The sequence below is a fragment of the Brassica oleracea genome, chromosome C5 (assembly GCF_000695525.1).
Source record: "Brassica oleracea var. oleracea cultivar TO1000 chromosome C5, BOL, whole genome shotgun sequence".
Lineage (NCBI taxonomy): Eukaryota > Viridiplantae > Streptophyta > Magnoliopsida > Brassicales > Brassicaceae > Brassica > Brassica oleracea.
The window spans coordinates 6,605,673-6,613,128 of record NC_027752.1 but is presented as its reverse complement, the minus strand read 5'-3'; the positions used below and the strand labels follow the sequence as shown (position 1 = coordinate 6,613,128).

The following is a 7,456-nucleotide window of genomic DNA, read 5'->3' as shown; positions in this document are numbered from 1 at the left end:
TAAAGGGACCATTACGATACTCCTACTTATGTTTATGGTCTAACTATGAAGGTGGTCAATGCGGTAGTACATGGAAGGGATCATGTTGCAGAATGATGTGCGACCGCCATGACTCTCATTGATTACTAGATTAGTCAAGACACTTATGATGACCAAATGAAAAAAATAAAGTTATAGCATATTATGCCGACCTTATGATTCCATAAAGAAAACATTAGTGGATCTCACTAACGACCAAGTGGGAGACTGTAAGGAATATTTCCTTTCCCTATTATATGGTCTTATAGTTATCCGTTTTCTATTGGAATATTGCTATTCCTTAATATATTTGGTGACCAATGAAATTGGAAATAAATGAGTAATTCCTAATTTATCTCTACCTTGATGGACGGTTGAGATTAATCTAAAGGAAACCCTAAAGAGGAATTAGGTCATCTCTCCACCTATAAGTACATATCTTTAGATCATCATAAAGATATCCTAAAAGCAACAACTAACGTTATAGGCGAAGCGAGAGAAACCTAAGAGTTCCTAAGAAGTGATTGAGCTGTTCATCTTCCATTCAGGATTCAATCCATTCAGGAAGATCTCTCAGGCAAAATAAATCCAGGTAACTCTATAAACATTCATATGATTCTATTATGTGATTAACCTAGATGTTTAAAGATCTTAGGGTTCATGTAAATTTAACTTACAGAGTAAGGGAGGGGAATTTTATTTTCTCTCGTGGCCTAGTTACCTACAATTCAGATTTATATACACTCTTAAAACAAAAGAAAGTATCGAGCTTGAGTGTGTTAAGAGGGAGCTTTGGAGCAAAAGGCAGGAAATGAAACATGCACCACGCGGAATGAGTATAAAGAAAGACCCTACATCAACCTTTTATAAAGATATTATATTCCCACATGGTGTTCATACCGGAGTGGAGAGCAAAAAACTAAAGACAAAAAGTGGAACCTAACAAGATAATCATAAAAGATCTGCAATCACTAGCATTTCCACAATTAATCTCTTTTGCTAATTACCCACATAAAATCATCCATTCAAGCATAGCAATCTCCTGATGGGTTTCTAATTGATTCGAACATATTAAGGCCTTATAATAATCCTGAACGGCTGCAAGATACCAGTGTAAGTCTGGCTCTATGCCAGCTAGTCTTTTCTTGTTGGCATGGCATTAAACTTATTCACTAATCATTCGCAATTTTTAACTCCGAAAGCCTCATAAAACTCATGAAACACACCAAATTTTCTACATACATATATCTTTATATATAAAGAAGACCCTTGAATCACTCCCAGGGTGTCCACCTAGGATTCCAGCTCATCAATTTGTGCAAGAAGAACGTGACACGTGTCTCTTCCGCCCAAAACGCATCACTTTATTTAATCTGAGATCTATTGGGCTTTAATCGTTGGGCTTATATATTCAGTGTTTTTTTCGTTTGAGTAGGAGGAAAGCCCAATCTTGACCCAAACTAAATATTGGACCCACTAACACTTTGTCTGTCTTCTAGCGTCGTCTTCTTCTTTGTACCTTATCTTCCACGACCGACTATAGAACCTAAGTGTAACGCCTTTGTTCCTCATTGAATCCACTTCATAACGTCTCTCCATTAACTTCCTCCGTTCAACTTTGCCACTAAGTCGACTTTAATGACCCATTTTCTCAATTTTTATCTCAAATCCCTAATTCCTGAGACTATCAATAGGGATAAATACTTCACCAAATCTCACTGCTTCAGGAGATTAATCAAATTCCATATCCATTTTTTCCGATTTAGATTAAAGTCTGGCCGTTGTCCCAAACGGTGGTGGCGCTTCTTCTGTGTTTCTGGGGAGCACGCACTGTCAAGTAAAGAGGAGAGCTTATGGGATTCAACATGCTCCTGTTTTATGAAAAGGTAGCTCTTCATGTCCCCTCAATGATAGAATCTGAATTTATTATGTTGCTTCTCTACTATTTTGTCATGATTTTTTGTTAAATAGTCATAGCTCACGGATCTATTTATATGCATCAACTAGATGCATTGCTTAAGTGATGAAGGTTTAATAGACGTAAGCCAAGACTCAAGTCCCCAGTGGCTAATCAAGTCTCAAGAAATGGAAACTGATGATCCTAAGATTTATAATGAAAAGATCGGATATCACGAGAAGTTACAGAGTTTAAATACTATCATGGCTGTCTAGATGATTGTAGAGTTCGTCATGTATACATCGATCTCCAGATTGTTATACCTGGTCTCCTCCAACAGGTATGAAGAACAATTAGTTTAAAACCATATCCACAATGTATTATCTATACTGAAGCTTGGATTAGCCATTTAAAGCATTGGAGTAAATCATGGATCATCATCATCCTTTTTCATTTTCCATTGTCAGATGTTGTGTGTTTTTCTTTTATATGTTTGTTATTTGATTCTTTTTAGGGCTTCAAATTGGCATGAATTTTCCAGAAGAGTACTTGTGGTTGCAAAAATTCATTGGCATTAAGACAGCAAAGTACTTTGGATAACGCAAATCCAAAGCAATTGTGGATTTCAGGTCTTTTACTTCTTTTGCTGGTTTATGTCATGGAGCAAGCCTTTCTTCACTCTGGATTCCTATTTATCTGGTACATGAAATCCTTTTGATGTTAAGAGAAGCTAATAATTTTATTTTAAAAAATAACACAAACAATGGCATCAACATAGGTAGATTTGGCTGCAAAGACAGCACCTGTCCAGCCAACTTGTGCCGAGAGCTCTGCAGAGGAAAACCTGGTTCTAGCAGTAGGGAGTGCACTCAAGAAATATTTACTTAAGCTCTCCACATGAAGACCGTCCTATTTTTCCGAAACTTTGTTGACGTTATGCTTTAAAAAAACAGTGTCTTTTGTTTAATCTTCCAATGTTTGCGACTTAATTAATAAATAAAATTAATACTGAATGGCATATGCATGTTAGTTGACATATTTCTAAGTTCTGGGTTATAGAGGAGGTAAATGGCAAGGAGTGATTGAATCTTCAATTTACGTACATGCTCCATCAATTCCATCAATCTGGCAGATCTTGATTAAAATAAAACACAAAATTGTAGATGAGATTAGTGAACGTGTTATCTTCAGTTGTTATTGTTCCTTAGATTTGTTATACTAACTTTTTGTTTTTCATATGAAAGAAAGCAAAGAGTTGAAAACTTAGATGACTAGAGAGAACATTCTAGGTGATGTATTCATGAAGTCAAATGTAAATTATACAAAAAATAACCATATAATAACAAATAAATTATATCCCGTCCGTAGGGTGGGCCGACCCTAGTATATATATATATACTAGGGAAAGCTCCCGCGCAGGATTTGATAATTTCTTTGTATATGTTTCATGTTTGTGTGTGACATTTTCTCGGTATGATTAGAAGGTCCGTTGTCTAGATTGAGTGCCTATGTATTTGTTTTTATTAAATTTAGGAGTGTGCATGTGATGTAGTTTTTGCTGCCATCCAAAGTTAGAAACAAAGTTACAAACTATTGGCATTGCCGGTCCGTAGTTCTATGGCGCATAAATCGCAATAGAAAAATTATGCCCCCAAACAAAATAATTTTATAATTTTACTTTTTTAAACTGAACAAAATCCCAAAATGTTTTTAATGCTGAATTTCAAGAGCCCTAATAGATTGATCTACCATATATTGATAAAATGATGATTCTAAAATGTTTATATGCATCTACCATGAGATTACTTGGGAATATACCATTAGTTTCAGATTACACCAATTTGTCTTTTATCTACTTAACTGATTTCTTGTTTTGTTGCCAGCAACACTTTTACAAAAATGCATGAGTAATTAGAATAACTTTATTTCACTGTAATTGAAAAACAGAGAAATGCATACACTGGTAAATACAACCTAAGGTAACAATCACTTTGAAATTAGTTTAGTTTGTAAAAAAATTATGAATCCTTCAGTTGTAGGTAGGAGGGAGTGGGATATAGAGTATTAACAAGAAGTTTCAGATTTGTTCTTAGTTTTAGAAATATAGACAAAAATAATTTGTTACTTGTTTGTATCCAATCAAAATGAAAGAGGAGGAAAGATGAATTTTTTTGCTAAATCAAATGACATCGACTTGGAAAAGAAAACTAGTTGACTTGTTCTATTTTAGATGAAAATCATTTAATACAATATACAAAAACGGAAACTAAGATTGGTAAAAAAGGAATCAACATCGATCAGATTTAGTTATTACCAAAAAGAAAAAAGAAAAAAGGAAATAAATTGAAAACATAGGTTCGAACCGGCCCGGGCGCATGAAAAAAATATAAGATCACAAGCCTAAGAATCTAAGATCACAAGCCACTGGACCTAAGAGAACTTTTACAATTTGGTGCCCCTAGAAAATAGATAACTTTTGGTGCCTAAAGCCCTGACTATTGGTTATGGAAATAGAACTCCGAGAGTCAGGGCCGAATCTGAGAATATGGAGGCCTTAAACATTTTTCAAGAACATTTATATAAAAAAAATTCTTTTGATGATTTGGGGCCTTAACCCAGATCCGGCCCTGCCGAGAGTATAAGGAGCGTGTGTGATGCGTTCATTGTAGGCTGAATTCCTGACTGTGTAATTGGTGTAGAAGGTAAAATAGTTTTGTTCTGTGTGTTTTAAGTATTTTTTTCGGTTGGACCCGACAAGACCCAAACCGAATCCGATCCGTAACCGAACCGAATCCGAATCGACAAACTCTAATTACCCTATTGGGTCCAACTATCTAAGACCCAACCCGACCCGGACCCGAAAAGACCCGAACCGATCCCGAACCGAGAATTTCAAATTACCCCATCAGACCCGCAACGACCCGACCCGAACCCGAACCGAGGACCCGAATGCCCAGGCTAATTTACACCCAAAAAAAAAAGACATATGCCATGTTCTTTGTTCATTATTATTTTTTAATTACAATTAACGTTTAGTTTTGCAATAAATTGGCTTCTATATATTTTTTATATCCATATGTAACGTAAGGAATGATTTCATGCATGTGAAAATATTCATCTTTTACTTTGTCAACTCAACGCTTTTACGAATCAGCACAATTGATTGTACACAATGTTTGTGAGAAATGGTTCCATGCAAAATGCGTGAAGATCACACCTGCAAAAGCTGAGCAAATCAAACATTACAGATCCCCCTCGAGCTGCAGGAGCAACAACAACAAAAAGTTTGTAGGGCGTTATAGGGACATTAGAGCCTGTAATGAACCATACTTAGTTAATAAAGTAAAAGGTGAATATTTTAACATGCATGGAATCATTGACATATACCACATTTGTTAATGAACTACATGTATCTGTAGTATGTAAAGCCAATTCATTACAAACTGAACAGTATTGCAATAAAAAAAAGGTCACAAGGGACATGGGCAGATGTTTTGAGGGTTGCGTCTTTTACATTCTCAGAGTCCTCTGTTCTCCTGTTGTCTGTAGTAAAAAAGCCACACATGTTGTATCAAACTTTCCAAAACCAGCTCAATTTGGGATCAGGTGCTACCGTCTGATGCCTCTGCCATTGCCTTAGGAAAACTTCCATCAAAACATACAGAGGAAACAGCAGGTACAAGGCAAAGCACGCGGTAAGAAAAACTAAAGGCTGCGGTGAGATCACAGCCATTGCTAACGCGTAAGAAACGCAAAGAGACGCTCCTATATAGAAAAACCACAGCGTCAACAAACCTTTAGCTGGTAAGAGAGAATAGGTGTAGAATAAAGCGCAGCAGAAGCCAATGGTGTTGGAAACCCATAGGACGATGAAGAATGTCTGTTTCATCACCGCGTGACCCTCTGATTGGGTTACACCTCCTGGAGGCTGGAGGGAGGTTTGGTAAGTTGCTGTGATTAGCAGAGTGCATATGATTAACTCTGGTTTTATTTCTCTTTTTCTCTTTAAAGTCTCTCTCCTCTGTTCTTGAACTGTTCTTGAATTTTTCCAGTTCTGTTCTTGTGATTCTTGATGGATTCAGGAGAAAACTCAAGAATGGTGGTGATTCCAGTTACTCTTAAAGGAGCTAACTATCTACATTGGGCAAAGCTTGCTAAGACAGCTTTTGGAGGCAGAGGGTTTTGGGAGATTGTTGAAGAAGGCATGCTACAAAAGAAGACTATCCTAGGAGCGGATGGCAAATAGGTTGTTGTTGCTGATGATGGCGCCAAGAAGAAATGTCAAGAGGACCAGTTGGTGTTGTCCATTCTTCAGCACAGTCTTGACCCTTCACTTCAGGAAGGTTACTCCTATTGTGAAACTTCCAAGGAGCTGTGGGATACACTTCAGAAGGTGTATGGAAACAATTCCAACATCAGTAGAGTCTTTGAAGTCAAGAGGGCTATCAGTACTCTTAGACAAGAGGACAATGACTTTGATAAACATTTTGGGAAGTTCAGATCCTTGTGGGCTGAACTTGAGATGCTCAGGCCATCAATTATTGATCCTGATGTGCTTAATCAAAGGAGAGAGCAAGACAAGGTATTTGCTTTGCTGCTTACCCTCCATCCAAGATATGTTGACCTCATCAAGCATATCCTAAGAAATAAGGAGCTACCTTCTCTAGATGAGGGATGCTATGAGATTCACAAGGAGCAAGGCTCAGTTGGTCCCTTTGGAGGAGGAAAGAAAGATCTGGTGCTTGCAAACCAGGCTGATGGAGCAGCAAACAAAAGCTCTTTCAAAGCTGAAGACAAGAAGGTGTGGATTTGTGATCATTGCAAGAAGAAAGGCCATGGAAAGGACAAGTGATGGATACTCCATCCCCATCCCAAGCCACAGAAGTTCAGGACAGGTTACAATGATGCCAAAGCAAATTTCTCTGGTGATATTGGTGAGCCATCTATACAAGGCAGCATGCGCCATACCAACGAAGCTTGTGAAAACAAAGGGGGAGCTTCCAGCAGTGGCTCAGCCTTAAGGAACACTCAAGATGAGACCATCTGGAGATCTGATATTGAGGCTCTCATCAAGCTCCTTAAGAATAACTCTGGTAACTTACTTGGTACCTCTTTACATGCTACTGCTTGTGGAACTTCCTTGAATGCTATAACTAAATTTAATTTGGCAAAACCTTTAGTTATAGATTCAGGAGCTAGTCACCACATGATCAGTGATTTAAAATTGATTAAAAACATTGTCTCCGCCTTAGGAAATATTACAATAGATAATGGTGAAAGAGTACCAATTAAAGGAGTAGGTGATCTTAGGCTGTTTAACAAAGATTCTAAAGCTTTCTATATGCCTAGCTTCACCTCAAACTTGTTATCAGTTAAAAGAGCTACTAATGACTTGAATTGCAGTGTTACTTTCACTTCTAATGATGTCTACTTTCAGAATATTGAAACTAGTAGGTTGCTTGGCAAAGGTGTCACCAAGTGAGACTTGTACTTGCTTGAAAATACTAAGCTTGCTGCCGATTTATCTCATGCTTTAAATAA

General features: G+C 37.3%; 1 protein-coding gene and 1 long non-coding RNA gene across 6 annotated transcripts in view; one reads left to right on the top strand and one right to left on the bottom strand.

Annotated features, from left to right (window-relative positions):
* The first annotated feature begins 2,027 nt into the window (after positions 1-2,027).
* LOC106343103 lies at positions 2,028-2,786 on the top strand. The gene is made up of 3 exons (XR_001269916.1): positions 2,028-2,255; positions 2,430-2,614; positions 2,694-2,786. It is a non-coding gene; the product is annotated as an uncharacterized LOC106343103 (long non-coding RNA).
* Positions 2,787-5,206: 2,420 nt separating this feature from the next.
* LOC106344184 (26S proteasome non-ATPase regulatory subunit 10-like) overlaps positions 5,207-7,456 on the bottom strand; it is a 7,275-nt gene continuing 5,025 nt past the window's right edge. For 2 of the 5 annotated variants that reach the window (XM_013783600.1, XM_013783604.1), the window contains one exon: positions 5,278-5,458. The gene's annotated coding sequence lies outside the window, so the exon portion shown is untranslated. Of the gene's footprint in view, positions 5,230-5,277; positions 5,551-7,456 lie in introns of those variants that run through there. The other 3 variants (XM_013783602.1, XM_013783598.1, XM_013783599.1) reach the window with 3 other exon arrangements.